Source organism: Panthera uncia (genome assembly GCF_023721935.1).
Source record: "Panthera uncia isolate 11264 chromosome C1 unlocalized genomic scaffold, Puncia_PCG_1.0 HiC_scaffold_3, whole genome shotgun sequence".
NCBI classification, from domain to species: domain Eukaryota; kingdom Metazoa; phylum Chordata; class Mammalia; order Carnivora; family Felidae; genus Panthera; species Panthera uncia.
Window position 1 is genome coordinate 102,096,579 of NW_026057584.1, and position 20,858 is coordinate 102,117,436.

At 47.4% G+C, this 20,858-nt stretch overlaps 1 long non-coding RNA gene across 1 annotated transcript; it reads left to right on the forward strand.

Moving 5' to 3' along the window:
* The first annotated feature begins 3,894 nt into the window (after positions 1-3,894).
* LOC125911939 (uncharacterized) lies at positions 3,895-19,586 on the forward strand. Its single transcript, XR_007454518.1, has 4 exons — positions 3,895-4,156; positions 7,803-7,930; positions 16,900-17,000; positions 18,935-19,586. It is a non-coding gene; the product is annotated as an uncharacterized LOC125911939 (long non-coding RNA).
* The last annotated feature ends 1,272 nt before the right edge of the window (positions 19,587-20,858 follow it).

Genomic DNA, 20,858 nt, shown 5'->3' on the forward strand with positions numbered 1-20,858 from the left:
AGGAGATACCAATGATTCCTGGAGCTCCAGCTATGATACTGCGTTTCATCCAGCTTCTTTCTCAGAGGCAAGAACTGACAGAAAAAGCTTGACCCCTCCCTATAAGAATGCATCGGATTTTCTGTTAACTTCCCATCAGCCACAGGGGAGCCACATGGCCTCACCTTTGCCCATCTGTAAAGGAGGCTGGGAAATGATCTTGTGTGTCAGTTACCATGTGCCCTGCTGAACATTGGGAGTTCTGTTACTGAGGAATTAGGTAAGGGGCACTGAGAGTCAGCAATCTCCGACAGACAGCAAGCTGAGGCGGAAACATAGACATTTCTGAGCCCTTGTCGGCAGAGAGCAGACGTCTGGCCCCTTGGGCTTCTGCCCACAACCTCTGAGTCCCCCTTAAGACAAGTCTGATGATATGCCAAGCACTGCCTGGGCAATCTCAGACACCGGTCAAGCCTCAGGCACTGGAGGCAAGTGACCAGGTTCAAATCTTGGTTCTGCTACTTACTGGCCAAACAATCTTGGGCAAGTGACTTCAACATTCTGTGCCTCAGTTTCCCCATACATAAAACGCGCATAATGCTAATCTCTCTCTCCAAGTGTTGGTGTGCAGAAAATGAGCAGAGCTTGTATAGAGTGAGCATTCAACAAACACCAGCTTCAGTGAGGAAAGGAGACCATGCTACCTCTCTGAGTCAGCCCGTCTTGGATCACGCCCTGTGTGGCGCTGCATGCCCAGAAGAGAAGGGGGGAAACTCAAGGCCATCCTGGAGGAGCTGATAACCCTTAAGCTGAATTAATGACCGTGAAGCGATGCATTGGAAGACCAGGCATGTATTTGCAGATGATCTCAGTTTCCTAAGAAAGCCTCCGGACGATTTTCTTCCAAATTGTCTTTTAATGGGTTTTTGACTGAATCACTGAATTCTAATCATACCACGGTAGCTGTGTAATGGATCACCTCAGCCGGGTTGAACTCCATACCCCAGGGGTCCTTTTCTTGTGTGTTTCTGCTGGAGGTGGCCACAGGGGGGTTGTCCCAGGAGAGCGCAGGTGGGGAAAGGAAGGAGGCGGAGGTCATTCCGTGGCAGACACAGTAAAAGTATGCAGTGCTGATCTGCTGACTTCCCTCCCCCGCAGCTGGGGCCTGAGGGCCACTTTGGAGGAGGGCTCCCGGCTCCTGCTGGATTCCCTTGTCTCCCAAGGTCAGAGGCAGCGAGAACTGGGCTCGGGTTTTGGTCTCATCCTGAGGGGATTCCAGTGCCTACTCCCTTGGGGTCCCAGCCTGCTCTCACTGCTGCCCCGTAGGCTCCAAGCTCCAACATCAGACCTGGAGATGGTTACCCAGCTCCCAGCGTTGGTGCAAGCCAATTTTCCTGAATAAATTATCTATCTGTGTATCTATCATTTGTCTAACATCTCACACTCTTCCACTAGTTTCGCTGCAGTGGTTCTGTGGTCGAACCCCCGACTGACACGCATACGGTCAGAAATGCAGAGGAACTTTCCTGTCGCTCAGTCCCCTATTTCACAGCTGGGAGAAGTGAGGCCCAGAAAAGTGAAATGCTTTACGTGAGGCCACCCTTCAAGCCAGCGACCAAGGAAGGGCCAGAACCTGCTCTCCTGACCCCCGCTCCTGTGCCCTTTGCGCAGACGTCTCCAACCACGTTCACGTGGTCACACGGCAGAACATTCTGGGCCCCTCCTGCCTTCCAGCTGCCAGGCCTGGGGGTGGTGTAGGGCCAATTCCTATGTGGGGCTGCCCTCAAGCTGCCCACAGTCGGGTGGGAGGCAGGGAAGCCTGCAGACAACGCTGACAGGGGGTGACAAGTGCCCCAGGGCGGGCTGATCTTCTCTGAGAACACTCTGGGAAGAGCTCTCCACTATCTTGGCCCAAGAATGAAGCTGCACACTGACAGCTCCTGGCAAGTGCCAGCCCTGAACTGTCCTGGGGGGTGGGGGACACTCCTCTCTGCCTCTCCCTGCTGCCCTCCCCTCCTCTGCGGGGCCTGGCATCCTCCGGCCCTCCCTGTCCTGTGCTACCTGCTCCCCCCCCCCCACCCCCCGCCAGACCCCTGCCTCCTGAGCATCCTTTTGGTGCTAAAGGCTCTGTGTCCTACCAAGTGAGTAGAGTGAGGAGCCAGGGAGGGGTTTCTGGAGCCCCCCACCCTCTCGTCTTCTGCCAGAGGCAGTGCTTAGCAGGAGGCATACTTCAAGGTACTTTCTTCAACAAACCCTTCTGGAGGCTGCCTTGGGCTCGCCAGTGTCCTCCTCCCTGGGGATCCAGAAGCTCACTAAGCCCCAGGCCTGGCCTGCCCCCACCCACTGTGGCCTGCAGAGCCTGGCCTCAAGTGTGAGAAACACCATGACTGGCATTTCTGAATACGGAGGTGCTTCCTGGCCTGAGGACTCCCGGAAACACAGCGACCCCAGGAAGCCGGCCTGGCTGCCCTCACCAAACCTCAGGTCACACCAAAGCACTCTGGAGAACAAACAATGTGCTGGTTCCGTGACTGATGTGGGGAAGGCAGAAGGGGGTGGCCGTGGGGAGGGACAGGACCGAAGTTACTTGTCCCTGTTTACTCCCTGCCAAGCCAGAAACTCTCTGAACTTACTGGAAAGCTCCTGAGACTTTGTTTTCCTGCAACGATACAAAAACAGGTTGGACTTCTCCAGTATTTACTCGAAGACTTAATTACCTAATTATGAGCTGGGTTGCCTGGCAGGCTCGCAAGGGTAAAGGTGGGGCAAATGCATCCGCTTCTCACCTGGGCCCCTGAGAAGTCCTGGGATGGGGGCTCCTCCACCCAAGACAGGAGCAACCCGGGGGAGGGGGCCGAGTTGAAACCGGCAGAGTCCTGGCTACGGAATAGGACAGAGTTGGCAGAATGCTGTGTGGCCTTGAGCAGCTTGCCTAACCTCTCTGAACCACTGTCTTCATCTGTTAAGTAGAAATAGCAATGCTTCTCTTGCTGAGTATTGGAGGGGTAATAGTGGTTTCCTGGAACCCGGCACGCAAAGGGGCTACTGTCAGTAACAAAGTCCTCATTGTGTCAGGCTGCTGGGGACTCAGATGTTCTGACCCAGCTTCCACCCTCAGTCCCCTTCAGAAACTGATTCTACCCAAGCACGTGTCCCCCCTGCCCACCCAGTGTCCCCTCCCAGCCTCACTGCTCCCAGACACGGATAGCACTACCTCAAGACGGCAGATGCAGATAATGAGTTGGCAGATACGAAGTTGCCACTGACGATGTTAGACACCCTCCTAGCTGCTGGGAGGAGGTTCTGTCCTCCCAGTTCAGCTCTGTCATGTCTTGACTCAGTTTCCCTCTGCTCTGGTCTCCTGAACCCCTGAGGAGCCATGTTCATGCCCTGTGCCCTGATAAGCATCTGGCTGCCTCTTCAGTCCATCTCCGGTGACCATCAAAAGTTTGCTGCTTGGATCCCCTGCACCATGGATTTAAAAAAATATATACACCCGAGTTGAAATTCCCAATGGGAAGGGGCAGCTATGCAGACACATCTAGATGTGTTTTTAGATTAACATCAAAATGAAATAAAAAAAAAAATTCTCAAGGAGCTGCTGACCCCAGTGTGAGAAAGCCTGGATTGGGGTCAGCAGAACCTGGGGCAATCCCACCTGACCCTCTTCCTCTAACACTTCCTTTTTCCCACCTCCAGGGCACGCAGGAGGAACAGTGGGTGTTGGCCCAGAGCCCTCAGTGGTGTCCGAGGTAGATTGCAAACAGCAGCAGAAACATTTACTCCTCCCCCTCCAAGCCCTTGCAGTGACTTTGCAGCTCCTTCCTCAAGGGTGGGGGGGGGGGGGGGGGGGGTCAGTTCCCCTGTCCTTGAATCCAGGCTCTCCTGTTGCTTGCTCCAGAGAACAGAGCAGAAGTGAAGGTGATACTGAGCCAGACCCCTAAGGCGGTGGGTTCCCTCTTTAAGTCACCCCTGGTAAGGTAATTCGGAAATCAGAGCTCCCTCCTTTGTGGGGGACAACACCTTGGTACCACTTCTAGTGGAGAGAGGGTGCGGCGTGGGTAGGAAGTAATGCAGAAAGTTTTCAGGTCTCCCATTCAGACCTGGGGAAAAGGGAAACACAGTGGCTCGCTGTTCCTCCTTCTTCATTGGAAAGGAAGCTCTGGCAAGCTGGAAGGTGAGTACTAACCTCTTGGCTGCAGTAAAGCCCAAGACAAGGAGAGGGTGCCTTGTCCCCCTGCATTACGGCCATGTGGGGAAGGGAACTGATCCTCCACCCCCGGCTCAGGAGCCCAAGCTTTCCTGGTGGCAGCTGCTATTAAACTGTGTCATTCTGCAGAAGAGGCATGCCAAGCCCAGAGATGCTGTGTCCTTTTCCCAAACCACAGAGCAAGCAAAGGGTAGGCCGAGATGGTCTCCTGGCGTACGTGTTCTCAGCCTCTCCCTGGGAAATGCAGGGCCCTGCTGCTGGCCTTGCCTCCTTGCTCCTTCCCACAAACCCAGCTGACATCAGAGATTCTCTCTTAAAGATGAGCGTTCCTTGAGGGCTAGAGGCCCGGCTGCTTCTTTTCTCCAGTCTTCCTGGTTGTGAGGGCTAAATCTGGCCAGAGGGGGAGCCAGGACAGGGTTGCTGAAGGAGCTTTTCTGACTCCCCATCAGTGGGTGCAAGTTCAAAGTCTGGTGGCACAGCACACACACCTCTCTCCAGCAGTATCTGAAGCATGCTTATAAGTGGTTATTTACGTATGTATATTCACATTCGTGTGTGTGCGCGCGCGCACGCGCGTGCATACCTATCTTTGTCCACTGGATTGTGAGCTCTGATGACATGGGCTCTGAGGTAGATAGATAGATAGATAGACAGATAGATACTGGGCAGGTGGATGGATAGGTGGGTGAGTGGGTGGATAGATGGATAGATTTGTTCGTAATGGAGTCAGATAATACAGAAGGAAGGCAGAATTCAGGGCAGTGCTTGATCCTAGAAAAACAGAACAGCCAATATGAAGACACTGCAGCAACCAAGCCTCTGAGTTTGAAACTAGAGGGCCCAAATGCAGTCTTAGTCATTCAATTTCGCTAGTCTTTAGTTTCTTCTGTAAAAAGGGAATGGTAACAACGGGGTCTCCGGCTCAGAAACAAATGAGAAGACAAGCCTAAAAGAACGTGCTTCCGAGGTTCACAGGGCAGACGGGCGCCGGGCCGCGAACTCAGGCGGGTACGGGGTCCAGTTCCGGCTCTACCACATATGGACTGCTGGACCCGGGGGAGATCGCTTGACGCCCCCCCCCACCCCCCGCCCCGCCACCACCGCCAAGCCTCAGCTGCAAAGCCAGAAGAGGAAGTTGCTCCTTGGCAGGGGTTTGTGAATATGAAACAAGGTTTTGTGTTGGAAGCAGGTGCTCAGCGATGATCACGTGGTGGCTGCTGTCAATTTCTCTTCTCAGGAGGCCTGGCTCCGCCCCCTCGCAGTTTGGAAGATCAGAGAGACGCAGGTGGAGGCAGGGCCACAGCCAGGCGGGGACTGCTGCACTGCGGGAGGGGGGTGGGGGCGCGGGCTGCAGAGCAGGGCGAAGGGTGACGGCTCCTGCAGCGCATGGGGGGCAAGGAGAGCCGCTTGCAGGTGGTGGGCAGGATTTATAAGGAAAACCCTTTGCTCCTCAGCTGATTCCCAGGGAAGGGGGGAGGGCGTGGGAGGGGAGATGCTGGCAAGGCAAGGACAAGAGAAATATTTTAGAAACAAAATAATGACAGTTCTTGGGGAGATGCCAACATTAGCTTATCTGCGGACATGCTCCCTCAGGAAGGGCCAGGGGCCTGGCCGCTGGAGACAGCTGCCAACACAAACAAGGAGAGGGACCTGGCTTCCTCTGGGGACGAGGCCGGGAATAGGAGCCAGCTCTACATGATGGCAGGGAAAAGACAGGGTCTGGGGACCCCAAAGCAGCCGCGTACAGCCAGGGGCAGCTGGCATCCTGGGTTCTTCTGGTCCAGTTCTGGGTGCTTCTCATTCCTACTGGGGCCTGAGAGAATTAATTCACTTCCCTCTGCCACCTCTCCCTCCATCCGTGAGCCCCGCCCCACACCATCCTCTCCTTGCGTTGGAGGGACTGCCCTGTCCCTTCCTTGAGAAACAAGCCCCCCTCAGCCACTCCACCAAAGCCACCAGGGCTTGAGCAGAGATTGCCCTTCCTCACCCGCTCCTCCCCAGCCGGTCCTCAGCCGGCACACAGCAGTGGTCAATGGGATGCTCTTTTCCTTGGATCTGAATTTAGAGAGCATTTTCTAGCTCTTGGAAGGGATGAAAGGCTGGGAGCAGAGGACCTGCCCATGCTAAGCAAAGGGGTAAGGATGGGGGCTTTTTGTGGTAGAGAAAGGAAAGTACAAGAGGGAGAGGTACTGAAGGAGGGAGGAAGGAGGGGGACAAGGAGGAGAAAGAGAGAAAGTCCAACTCCCCTAAATACCCTCCATAGGACCTCAGACTTCGTCCCCACAAACCCTAACATTAAGTCCTATCCTGGGTGGCTCAGTTGGTTAAGCGTCTGACTTTGGTTCAGGTGGTGATCTCACAGTTCGTGAGTTCGAGCCGCGCGTCAGGCTCACTGTGGTCAGCGCAGGGCCCGCTTTGGATCCTCTGTCCCCCTCTCTCTCTGCCCCTCTCCCACTCGCACTCTCGCTCTCAAAAATAAATAAATAAATAAATAAATAAATAAATCCATCCTATCCTGGTTTTCAATTTATGGACTTAATTTTTTTGGCCATTTTATTTTATTTTATTTTACTTGATATTCTAATTTATTTCTGGTAAGTTTTGATTTAAATTTCAGTTAGCCAACATACCATGTAAAATTAGTTTCATGCATACCCTGTAGTGAACAGCCTTTTGTATTTTAAAATATGATACCTAGAGAAATAGGTGTTACAAAATAACCATACAGCTTAACAAACTATTAGTGACTAAATCGTAGGCCAGTTCAAGAATCGGGATTGCGGGTCCCCGAAGCCCTTCGGGTCCCCGAAGCCCCGGGTTCACGACCTCCCTTCCCCTCAAAGTTGGCCAGTATGAGAACTTGTGTCTTTTCTTTATAATTTTACACAGCCAACTAAGCGTGTGACCTGAAACACGATAGTTCAATTTTGCCAGCTTTTAAGCTTTATGTAAACGGAATCCTATCTATGTGTTCTTTTGAGTTCAGCTTCTTTCATTTACTGTAACAGTTTTTGAGAGTAAATCACACTTTGCCTATTATTTGGGTCATTGGTTCTGGGTGCTGTGGATTACTCCACTGCGTGGCCAAACTTCAATGTATGCATCCGTTCTACGGTCATGGACAAGAGGGTTGGTTCCAGCTGGATGCTGTTACACAAAACCCTTCCCGTCCTAATTTTCTTTAGGTGTCCACCCAATTTTCTTTAGGTGTCCTAAGATTTTTACCAATGAGCGACCTGAACGTGGGGACGCAGCACCCAACTTGAAAATGGGAAAATCCGGAGAAATTTGAGCCCTTATTAGGGCTGCATCCTGGACCTCTCAGAGAATGCAGGTTCAGAGTCATTTCACTTTCCAGGTCGATAAACGAACAAAGATTTTTTTGAGCGTGTGGAGTCTAAAAGGAAGGGAGGACAGGCCCCAATGCATGCGCGGGAGACCACAAAAAGATACCACCGCAGGCTTGAGGTCGAGGCCAGCTTCCATGAGGAATCAGTCTTGGAGAGGCCGGGAGGAAGGATTCACGTAGCGTAACCTGGACATTATTTAGTTCAACCCTTTGTACAGACGCGACTCCAAATGTCTGAGATTCCTGGCTTCCTTGTCTCCCCAGACCAAGTGGGAACAGGGACCTTCTCCATCGCGGTCCAAAGGAGCGCCTGGATCACGCTTGTCTGGACGTTGAAGCCCGCTGGAGCACTAGGAGAGCCATGGTGAGCCAGCAGGAGGGGACTGTGCAAGGTAGGAGCTCGTCACAGAGCAGCCTCTCGGGGAAGGTGGTGGACAGAACAAACAAGCTGACTTCGTAGAACAACACTTTCCAACGTGAGCCCTCGTAAACGAGCATTTGGGTTCCAGAGATGGGAATCAGACTGTGTTCCCAGCCTGTAAGGCTGGACTCTGCTGCTGTTGTGTGTGAATGGATGGATGCGGTCTGTATCTCTGTAGGACAACGACCTAGAAAACTTACATTCCAAGGGCAGCATTCCAGCAGGGCCAGAGGAACGAATTCAAGAGATTCCCTGGATTTGGATCCCACCACCGTCACTGGCTTGCTGAATGATCATTCTTTCTCTGGGCCTCAGCTCCTCTATCTGTAAAATGGGGGGCCAGACAAGGAGACCTTTAGAAAGGCCACTCATCCCCCAACATCCTACAGTTCTACACATGTCCAGGGGAGGACAGAGCCTCATAAATGAGATGTACCACATTAAAAGACTGTTATGACCAGGGACGGGTGTTATAAACCAGAGCCTTCAAGGGAGATCCACTGGTAGCAAGGGTTTGGTTAGGAGAACCCAAATCGACTCAAGGCTCGCCTCTGTGGCCTGTGCACAGATTGCATTCAAGCATCGCAGAGGCTTTTGCTGCCTTGAGAAGACACACACACACACACACACACACACAGGGGCACCTGGGTGGCTCAGTCCGTTAAGCGTCCGACTTCGGCTCAGGTCACGATCTCACGGTTCGTGGGTTCGAGCCCCGTGTCGGGCTCTGCACTGACAGCTCAGAGCCTGGAGCCTGCTTCGGATTCTGTGTCTCCTTCTCTCTCTGCCCCTCTCCCGCGCACACTCTGTCTCCTTCTCTCTCAAAAATACATAAAAATTAAAAAAAAAAAAAAAAAAAGAAACCTGTTTAAAAAAAAGGAGACACACACACCCATACTGGGACGCCTGCTTGGCTCAGTCACAAGAGCATGTGACTCTTGATCTCAGGGTTGGGAGTTCAAGCTCCATGGTGGGTGTAGAGATTACTGAAAAAAAAATTAAATTAAAACCAAACTTAAAGAAGACACACAGAGATATTAGACACCTTGCTTTTTTACTTCGTATATCAAGAACATCTTTGCAGGTGGATATGGATAGCTCGAACTCCGAAGCCACAGAATGAACATAGCATAGGTCATTCACCCAGTCCCCTGAACACACAGGGAATTTCCAGTGTTTTGGGAACAGTCGTGTGATACACACCCTCGTACATACATCACATGCCGCAGTCTTTGACAAACAGCTCAGATTGTGTCACTCTCCTCCTCCAAGACAAAATGCAGACTCCTTTCCCTGAGCTTCAAGGTCTATACCATCTGGCCCTGCGCCTTCTCTGAGCTCCCCCCGGAACACCCTCCGTGCCCACTAGTGCCTGCTCTGCTGGCCTGATTGCAGGGCCTTGAAATGGCCAAGCCCGATCCTGCCTCGAGGCCGTTGGGCCAGCCGTTTCCTCCCCTAGAACATTCTTCCTTGATCTTCATTGACTTCTTCCTTGCTGCTCAGAGCTCAGGTTCAATGCCCCCTCCTTTGAGAAGCCTTCCTGCTCATCCAAGTTCAAGCAGCCACCCTCACTCTCTCATTGTCTTCTGTCAATTCTCTGGAGAGCCTGTCGAGGCTTGACTTGTGTCCGCTAAAAAGATGTATTGAAGTAACTCCTAGTAGCTGTGAATGTGCCCTTATTTAGGAGTCATCTTCGCAGGTGCAGTCAAGTTGAGATGAGGTCATCCTAGGAAAGGATGAACCCTAACCCAATGACTCGTGTCCACATAAAAAGAGGGAGATTTGGGCAAAAAGACACACAGAGAGAAGAGAACGCCATGGGATGCAGACTGCAGTGATGTGCCTATGAGCCAAGGGACACGGGGGTTTGCTGCGAGTCACCAGAAGCCAGGAGAGAAGCAAGGAACAGATTCTCCAAGCTCAGAGCCTCCAGAAGGAACCACGCCTGCCAACACCTTGATTTTGAACCTCTGGCTTCCAGGACTATGGGGGAATATTTGGTTCTGTTATTTTAAGCCACTAAGTTTGTGGCCATTTGTTACGGCAGCCCTGGGAAAGGAATACACGGCCCTCGTCCCAACCCAGTACGTGTCTGGTTTCTCTCTTTCTTGGTTTCTTTGTGGTCTGCCTTTCCCATAAGAACGTCAGCCCCATGAGAGCAGGGGCCTGGGCTGTCCTCTCTGTGGCTACACCCCCAGTGTCTGACACATGGGCATTTTTGAATTCAGGGGCAAGGTGTTATTTCTAAAGGGAATGAATTCCTGTACGTGGGCTTGCAACATTTGAATGTCAGTGTATTCTGAGTTTGATGGACCATCAGATTATGTTCCCCCAAATGTGGTAGCTACAGTCCTCCTCCCAGCAGGCCACAGAAATGCCCATCTCCCATGTTCTATTCAGCCCTAGAGGGTGTTAACCTTTTCCACACTTGCCATCTGGAGGCTGAGCACAGGATCTCCTTGCTGGGCTAACTTTTACTTTCTTGGCTTTTGGGAAAAGTGACTGTCTTTTCATAGATTCAGGTGCTGTTTGCACTTCTCTTATGAATTGCTTTCTTTTCTGTTGGTATGTGTGGTGGGCAGAATAATGGCCCCCCCTAAATTTTCCGTGTCCTAATCCCCACATCTGTGAATATATTAGGTCACATGGCAAAGGGGAATTACGGTTGTGGGTGGAATTAAGTTGTCAGTCAGCTGACCTTGAGAATGGAAAATCACCCCAGATTATCTGGGGGACCCAAGTATAATCACAAGGGTCCTCTGAAATGGAAAAGGGAGGCAGGCGAGAGTCAGAGAGGGGCAGCATGGGAAGGACTCGGCCTGATACTGCTGGCTTTGAAGGTAGAGGAAGGGACCAAAAGCTAAGGCATACAGGCAGCCTCTAGAAGCTGGAAGAGTCTGGGAAATGGATTTTCCCAAGAGCCTCTAGAAGGAATGAAGACCTACCAACACTTTGATTTGAGCCCAGTGAGACTCATTTTGGACTCCTGACCTTCAGAACTAAAGGAGTTGTTTTCAAGCCACCAGTTTGGTGGTAATTTGTTAGAGCAAGCAGCAATATGAAATTAGTACTCTATGTTTGAATTTTCTTATCAATTCTGAGACGTCTGTTGTATGTTAGGGCTATGAACCCTTTAATTTTTTTTTTTTTTTTTACATCCATGCTACCCTCGTGTTCTAGGACTGGAATTATTGGTTAATCAGCTACCTCCTTCCTCCCTGAGCCCTCAAGGACAGGATCCATATTTTATCCCAGTGTTTCTAGCGAGCCTGGAAGGTGTACCAAAAATGCAGAATGAATGAAAGAACAGCTGAACTCCAGGAATATCTTTACATTCTATTATACCTGCATCCCCACATCCCTGTGCCCTAGAAACACCAAGGTTTCAGATAATGGGGAGACCCAAGTATTTGTTTCTTGGTCCTGTCCCTCCCTAAATGATTGGGTCCCTGTGCCTCGCTTCCGAGTGGGGTCCAGGTAGAGAGCAGGACTGGAAGGAGCCTCGGCACGCAGCGAAACGCAGAGGCTGCAGGGCTTTGGGAGGTGGCCACGATTAGAATGAAGAGGCTTCCGGAATCCTCGAGTACTCCAGCACGTCACAGGCTGCAGCAGGACACTCTCCCACGAGGACCAGAATGTGACTCTACTGTGTGGCTTGGCAGAACTGGAGCGTTCTGAAGTCTGGGACATGGCAGAAGTGAGGGAGCATCACTCCCCGGATAAAAGTTGATGACACACTGTCTCGGGGTCTCCAGATCTGTTGGATCACTCACTGGGGCAGGGCGTGAGCAGCCGCACGGAGCGGTCTCTGCAGCAGGGACCTGCAGCCTTGTGCCAACAACCACATGTATGAGCCTGGAAACAAATTCCTTTGCTCCAGCTGAACCTTCATCCGACTGCAATGCCGTTACCCAGCCGGTCGCAGCCTTAAGAGACACCCTGAGCCAGAGGCACCCAGCGAAGCCGCTCCTGACTTCCTGACCCTCAGAAACCGTGAAATAATAATGTGCATTGTTCTAAGCCAGCAAGTTTTGTTATGTAGTGACAGTAACAAATGCTGTTGGAAATCCTGGTCCTTCTCAGTTTTGAGAGCTACGTTCTAAGGCTAAGGCTCTAGCTTTCCAGCGTTCCCATGGGGAGATCCCAAACAGCTCTGATTCCTGATTCTGTGTGCCTGACCTGCTTCCCCTGGACACCGTGACGCCTTCTCCTTATCCCACGGGTTCTGAAATCGCACAGCCCTTTGCCTTGCTGGGTCCGCAGGTGTCTGGCAGGCCGTGTGGCTCTGCAGGTTCCTTCCTTTCATTGCAGAGGAATTCTCTTGAATCCTTCGATTGACAATTTTCTCTATTCTCAATTGCTGAAATTCCTTTGGTTCATATTTTGGGCCTCCGGGGACTAGTCTTTATTTTCTTCTTTACTCTCCTCTCTTCCTCTGTGATCCATTTCTGTGTTTTTCCCGTGCTTTCTGGGTGATTTCACAGTTTCATACTCTCCTCTTTTAGTGACGTTTTTTATTTTATTTTTTCTTACGCATTCTCTTTTTTTGTAAGTGTTTTTACTGTGTGCTCCTTTTTGATTTATTTTTATGTTTATTTATTTATTTTGAGAGAGAGAAAGAGATCACTTGTGCATGCACGTGGGTGGGGAAGAGGCAGGGAGAGAGGGAGAGAGGGAGAGACAAAATCCCAAGCAGGCTCTACACTGTCAGTGCAGAGCCTGATACAGGGCTCGATCTCATTAACTGTGAAGTCATGATGTGAGCTGAAGTCAAGAGTCAGACGCTTAACTGACTGAGCCACCCAGGTGTGCCAAGGGCTCCCTTTTTCTTTTCTTTTTTTACTTAAAAAATTTTTTTTAATGTTTATTTATTTTTTTTGAGAGAGAGACAGAGAGAGAGAGCACACAAGTAGGGGAGAGGCAGAGAGAGGGAGACACAGAATCTGAAGCAGGCTCCAGGCTCTGAGCTGTCAGCACAGAGCCTGACGTGGGGCTTGAACTCACGAAACCGTGAGTTCACGACCTCAGCTGAAGTTGGACGCTTAACCGACTAAGCCCCCCAGGCACCCCCCAAGTGCTCCCTTTTTAGAGCATCTTGTTCTTATATCATGGATGCAAATATCTTCTCTAATCACTGGAAAAGTATCCACACTAGAGCTTTGGGAGAATTTTTGTATTTGTTTCTTTAAAAGTTTTCTTCCCTGGGGCGCCTGAGTGGCTCAGTCGGTTAAGCGTCCGACTCCAGCTCAGGTCACGATCTCGCGGTCCGTGGGTTCGAGCCCCACGTCGGGCTCTGGGCTGATGGCTCAGAGCCTGGAGCCTGCTTCCGATTCTGTGTCTCCCTCTCTCTCTGCCCCTCCCCCATTCGTGCTCTGTCTCTCTCTGTCTCAAAAATAAATAAAAAAACATTTAAAAAAAATTAAAAATAAAATAAAATAAAAGTTTTCTTCCCTGTGCACAGACTTTCTCTGTTCTTCCAGGTTGCTCTATTCTATTCTATTCTATTCTATTCTATTTATCTCTTCCCTTCAGTGTTGAGTGTTCTTCAGATGTCTGGCAATCCTAATTTTCCTGTTGCTATTTGGAAGTAGCCGCTGAAGAACTGACTGGAAGGTCTAAACCTTTGGTGGGTTGGAATTTGTTCCCCGAGCCTCACCTACGGAGATAGGATCAAAGTCAAGTCCCACCTGTATTTTAAGTTCACCTCCACACAGGCACTTGTCGTGATGAACACCAGGTGTCATACGTAAGTGATGAATCACTAAATTCTATACCCCAAACTAATATTACACTATATGTTAACTAGTGGGAATTTAAATAAAAACTTGGAAAGAAAAAATAAAAATAAAAATAAATTCACTTCCGTGAATGGGCTCCTGGTGGACAGGTAGAGCGGTGACAGTATAAGGGGACCCGATGGAGGGCAGCAGGACAGGTGAGAGCCTCTCAGGAGGGGCCTCCCAGCTGGCCCCCATCATGTAATCTCTCTTGTCTATGATGAGAAGTTTCGAACTACAGAAAAGTGTAGAGAGCAAAATAGCATACATCCATTTACCATCTAATCGGTAGTAATAATTTGAAAAAAAATTTACTTCCCATTTTATTTATTTATGTATTTATTTATCGCTTTCAAAGGGAGAGAGAGAGAGCGAAAGTGAGAGAAAGCTTGAGCCGGGGAGAGGGGTGGAGGGAGAAGGAGAGAAAATCTTGAGCAAGCTCCGTGCGGAGCCCAACGCGGGACTCGATCCTACAACTGTGAGATCACGACCTGAGCTGAAATCAAGAGGTGGCCACTTAACCGACTGAGCTACCCAGGCACCCCATTTCCTGTTATCTTTTAAAGACATAAAACACTCCAGGTATAACTGAAGTTCCATGTGTATCCCCTTCCAGTCTCTTTTGTCTTTCTAGGCTTAACGCTTCTACCCCTGGAGGAAACCGGTATCTCAACTTCGGGATGTCCAAGCTATTCCTTCCACTTATGCGTGCATCCACAAATAATAGATAATACTATTCTGTGTCAAAGATTACACACATGAGCCAAAGCTATTTATAAATTCACTGCAATCCCTATCAAAATTTATCGGCAGTCTTTTTCACAAAAAAACGGAAAAGCTGAGCCTCAGATTCATATCCATATGAATTCCAAGGGACCTCAGACAGTCAAAATACCGTTGAAAAAGAAGGTTAGACATCTCACATTTCTGGGTTTCAAAACTTGCTACAAAGCTATAGTAACTGAAGCAGCACGGTACTGGTATAAGTACAATTATATCCACCAACAGAATAGAACAGAGATCCCAGACATAAACCCTCCCATACATGGTCAATTGATTTAAAAAAAAATTTTTAACGTTAATTTATTTTTGAGAAAGAGAGAGACAGAGCACAAGCAGGGCAAGGGCAGAGAAACAGGGAGACACAGAATCAGAAGCAGGCTCCAGGCTCCGAGCTGTCAGCACAGAGCCCGACGCGGGGCTCAAACCCACGGACCACAAGATCATGACCTGAGCTGAAGTCAGACGCCCAACCGACTGAGCCACCCAGGTGCCCCTTGGTCAACTGATTTTTGACAAGGTTGCCCAGATCATGCGATGGAGAAAAAAGTCCTTTCAACAACTGGTGCTAGAAAACTGGATATCTTCATGTAAAAGAAATCAGACCCTTAACTAACATCAGGCTCAAAAATTAACTAAATATAGATCAAAGCCTACATTTAAGAGCTAAAGCTTTTTTTTTTAATTTTTTTTTTAACGTTTATTTATTTTTGAGACAGAGAGAGACACAGCATGAACGGGGGAGGGGCAGAGGGAGAGGGAGACACAGAATCGGAAGCAAGCTCCAGGCTCTGAGCCATCAGCCCAGAGCCCGACGCGGGGCTCTAACTCGTGGACCGCGAGATCATGACCCGGGCTGAAGTCGGACGCTTAACCGACTGAGCCACCCAGGCACCCCTAAGAGCTAAAACTTTAAGTCGTCTAAGAAAACAGAGGGGGCAACAATTTCATAGACTGGCAACAATTTCATAGATTTGACATCAAAAATGCAGACAACAAAAGAAAAACACAGATGAATTGGACTTCATCAAAATTTAGTCTAAGTTTTTAAACTTGCTGTCATAAAGGTTTTTATAATAAACTTTTTCTTATCTTTTAATATCTGTAGGATCTTTTTCCTTGCTGATATTGACAACTTTTGTTATCTCTCTTTTTATCTTGGTGTTTATCATATTCATTACCTTTGAAAAAAATCTCTACTTGTTTTTAAGTTTATTTATTTATTTATATATAGACAGAGAATAGGAGCAGACGAGAGGGAGAGTGAGGGAAAGACAGAATCCCAAGCAGGCTCCTCGACACCAGTGCAGAACCTGACATGGGGCTTGAACTCACGAACTGTGAGATCATGACCTGAGCCAAAATCAAGAGTCGGTGGCTTAAGTGACTGAGACTCCCAGGAGCCCCAGATTCATTACCTTTTTGATAACCCAGCTTTTTGTTTTGCTAACCTTCTCTTTTGTACATCTGCTTTATGTATTTTTAAGTAATCTCTGCCCTCACTGTGGGGCTCAAACTCACAACCCCAAGATCAAGAGTCCTGTGGTCCACTGACGGAGCCACCCAGGCACGCCATATCTGCTTTATTTTTAAATTGACTTTGGTTTGTATTTTGATTTTCCCTTCTGTCTTCTTTCTTTGGATTTAAAGTTACTGTTCTTTTTCTAACTTGAGATGGAAATTTAGGTAAGTAGTTTTAAACTATTTTCTCTTATCATACATACATGCATTTAAATCTTAAAATTTCTTGGGGGGGCCTCAGCGGCTTAGTCGGTTAAGTGTCTGACTCTTGATTTCAGCTCAGGTCATGATCTCACAGTTCGTGGGTTCCAGCCCCGTGTCAGGCTCCACACCACCACGGAGACTGCTTGGAATTCTCTCTCTCCCTCTCTCTACTCCTCCCTCATTGTCTCTCTCTCTCTCTCTCTCTCTCTCAAAATAAATAAATAAACAAAATAAAATAAAATAAAATGAAACCTAAAATTTCTTTCTAATCACTGCATTGGCTTTTATCTCAGTGTTTGTATGCAAAATTTTGATTTTCATTCAGTTCAAAATATTTTGACCCTCGGGTTATTTAAAAGTTCTGCTTAACATGCAAACATTTGAGGTCTAACAATCTTTCTTTTGTTCATTTCCAGTTTCATTCCACTTTGGTTGGAGATCATACCCAGCATGAGTTCATCTTTTGAAATTTGTTATAACTTGCTTTACGGTTCAATACACGTTCTATTTTGGTACAAATGCACTTGGAGAGAAGAACATGTATTCTCCAGCTGTTGGGTGTAGCGTTCTATAGCTGTCTATTAAAGTCAAGGTGATTAACTCTGTCATTCATATTTTCTATAGACTTATTGATTTTTTTATCTGCTTTTTCTATCAGTTGCTGAAAGAGATTCGTTAAAACCTCCACCATGGTTACAAATTTGCCCACTTGTCTCTTTTGTTCTGTCAACTTTCTGCTTCATGCAGCCCTGTTATTAGGTGAGTACAAATTTATGATTGTTACGTCTTCCTGTTGAATTAGTCCTTTTATCATTATGAAACATCGCTCTTTACCACCATTCCTACTTCTGACTCTAAAGTCTACTTTGTCTGATATTAATCGAGCCACATCTTTCATTTGGTAAGTGCTTGCATGACATAATTTTTACCATCAGTTTACTGAGTGGAGCTTCGATCTACAATCTTGTTTCTTTTTAAAAATTTATGACACCGCTCCTTTAAACCTTCATTTCTCCTTTTGTGCATGTTTATTGTATTTTGCCTCTTCTGTTAAACTTTTAGTTTTATTTCTGTTAATTTTTAGCGGTTAACTCAGAGGCATCATCGACTTTTGGAGTCTACCTTATAAATTGGAAGCTTTCCCATTTCACAAATAATAGAGGAAACCTACACTCGTGTGTACCCACCCTACCTTTTGTAATACTGTTGTTAAATGTTCTACTTTTAGGGGGACATGGGTGGCTCAGTCGGTTAAACGTCTGACTCTTGATCTCATCTCAAGTCTTGATCTCAGGGTTGTGAGTTCAAGCCCTGCATCGGGCTGAATGTGAAACCTACTTAAAAAAAAAAAAAAGTTTCACCTCTACATATGCTATAAATCCCACAAGCCATAGTTATTCTTGTGGCTTCAAACAGTCAACCGTCTTATATCTTGGCACATATTTGCTTCTTGGAATTCTCTGTTCCACTCTGCAGTTCTGTTTCTACTCGGAATTGTCATCCTTGTATTTCTTGTAGCAGGAGTCTGCTGGTGGTGAGTCCTCTGACTTCATTAGCGTGAAAATGTCTTTGCCTTCATTTTTAAAATTAAATTAAATTAATTTTAGAGAGTGCACAAGCAAGGGAAAGGGGCAGAGGGAGAGACAGAGAGAGAGAGAGAGAGAGAGGGACAGAGAGGAGAAAGAAGAGAGAGAGAGAGAGGAGAGAGAAGAGAGAGAGAGAGAGAGAGAGAGAGAGAGAGAGAGAAGGACAGAGAGAAGCTTAAGCAGGCTCCACACTCAATGCGGAGCCTGACACAGGGCTCAATCCTACAACCCTAGGATCACAACCCGCGCCGAAATCAAGAGCGGAACGCTCAACTGACTGAGTCACCCAGGCGCCCCGCCTTCATCTTTTAATTGTTACCTTTGAAAGCTTTGAAACTGTCACACAGTTATGGAAAAGTACAATGTCCAATACAGAGAAATGTTTGTTCCTGACCCATTTGAGAGTATTTTGCCAACCCAGTACCCCTGAATACTGTAGCATATGTTTCCTATAGTGTTTTCTGGCATAACCACAGTACGGCCTTCAAAATCAGGCAGTTATTAATGATGCGTTCCCATCCTATCCAAGCCCCCAGTTAAGATTTGTCAATTGTCCCGATAACCCCTTTAGAAAAGGAATCATGCGTTATATCAGAAATTTCAGTTGTCATGGGTTATCATGCCTTCTTAGTCTCCTTCAGCCTGGACCAGTGTCTCAACCTTTCCTCATCTTGATGCATTTATGGATTACAGGCTAGCCATTTTACAGAATGCTCCCCCCCACCCCCGCCCCACCGCCATGTGTATTTGTCTGATAGTCTGATTTGCAAGCATTATAGTCAGATTCTTCACATTTGGCAGGCATGTCACAGAAATGGTGCTAAATTCTCATTGCATCCCATCAGGTGCTGTATATCAATTTGGGCCATCGCTGATGATGCATACTTTGGTTGTTTGATTATGGTGGGGTCTGACAGCTTTCCGAACACTGCACGTTATTCTTTTCTCCTTTGTAACTAACAAGCATTTCGTGGGCAAGGACCTTAAAACTATACAAACAGTCCTGGTCCCCATTGTGCTTTACTATTTAACTATTTATATACACTTGTGGCTCCTTATTTTATCCAAAGGATTATAATCCAATTTACTATTTATTTTGATTTTCAGATGTCCCCGATTCGATCGGTGGAAGCCACTTCGGGACAGCTTCTGACATGTCCCCATTATTCTTTGAGCGCTTCCGTGCATTTTGGCCCAGGATGCTCCAGACTCGCTTTGTACTTTCCCTGCCCAGTCCTGGAATCAGCCATTCTCTGGGGATCCCTGCCTTCTTTCTTTGAAACCGTTGTTTAGAAAACAAAATCTAGGTCTTGCTAATGAGATGTATCCACTCCTGGCTCTGTGTGAACACAGCTTGAGAATATGTATGCATATGTATACATACATATACTATCTATTATACATCTGTTATATATGCATATATTATTATAATGTATTAATATATGTGTATATATAGATGAATCCACTCAGATATATTCTTTTCCAAATAAATATCACAGGGTTCATTCCAGTTTTCTCCTTTTCTATATTTATAACTCCCTCTCTCACTAAACCCAAACCTCCTCCCCCCTCCTCACCCTGCTCAGGATCTGACATCCCACATCTGGCGTCCCTCCCATGGGAATGCCCTTCTCATCCTGTCTGGGCTCTGACATCCTGCTCTGGGCCACCATGGCTTCCTCCACTCTCCACACCGTGCTCACAAATGCATCCACGCCACGCCTTGCTCTGCCCCACCTGATGGCTTTAAATTGCTCACACATGGAAGAGAAGAAAAGGGAAAGGAAAGAGGACCATGAATTGCCTTTATTTTTGAAAAAAAAATTCACAGGATATAGAACTTTTTTTTTGTACAGTTAAAAATGCCTTTCCATTGTCGTCTAGATTTCATAGTTGCGATCAACATGTCAGCCATAACTCATTGTTGCTCCTTGGAATATGATGTGTTTTAATTTTTCTTGGCTGCTTTTAACATTTTCTCATTGTCTTTGGTTTGCACCTCTGTGTAGTTTTCTTTGTTTTTCTTTAACTTGGGATTCACTGAGTTTTGTGCATCTATGAGTTGATGTCTTTCTCTGATTCTGACAACTCTTGCCCTTTATCTCTTCGAATATGCTTTTCTTATTCTCTCTCCCTCCCTTTTTCTGAGAATCCAATTAGATGCATGATCGATATTATGACTGTGTCCCAATATGTGTCTTATACTCTGATCTATTATCTTCATTATTTTCTGTCTGTACTTCAGTTTGAGTACATCTATACACATGTCTTTGAGCTCACTAATCCTGTCATCTGCAGCTAAATCCATTCAATGAATCCTTAATTTCAAATACTAAGGTTTTTTAGTTCTTGAATGCCTATTTGAATTTTTATAGATTCCAATTCTCTGCATCAGTCCTGCATCATTCAAATGCCCATCTTTTTTTTCTAAATATTCTCTTTATATTCTATTTATCGTAGTTATTTTTAAATTCTTGTCTCATAACTCCAAGAGAAAAATTATCCTAGTTGTGATGGTGGAATGAATACCTCCAACCAAAATTTGGTTCAAATGTCAAGACTGATGACATAAAGCACATACCAAGAAGATATGAGATTTATTATACACATATGAGGATTTCTAGAGACAGCCTGGAAACTTCTCAAGCAGGTCTAAAAATGGCTTAAGAGAGCAGAAAAAGGGGACTGGCTGGGATATCATTGGAGAGTGGGACTAGGGATAAGTGTTCCCATGCATGGACCAAGGCTTGCATGGTTTGAACTTCGTGCTGAGACGAATGGATGGGGCACTTAGGCTTTCTTATGAGCTGGCCAAAGTCTAAAGTAAGGAAAGAGGGAGTGGTGGGGCTTAAAAGCTGTCAGCATTCAGGGACACCTGGGTGGCTCAGTGGTTAAGCATTCCATCTCTTGATTTTAGCTCGGATCATGATCTCACTATTCATGAGAGGAGCCCCATGTCGGGCTCTGTACTGGCAGTGCAGAGCCTGCTTGGGATTCTCTCTCTCTCTGCCTCTCCCCTGCTCATGCTCTC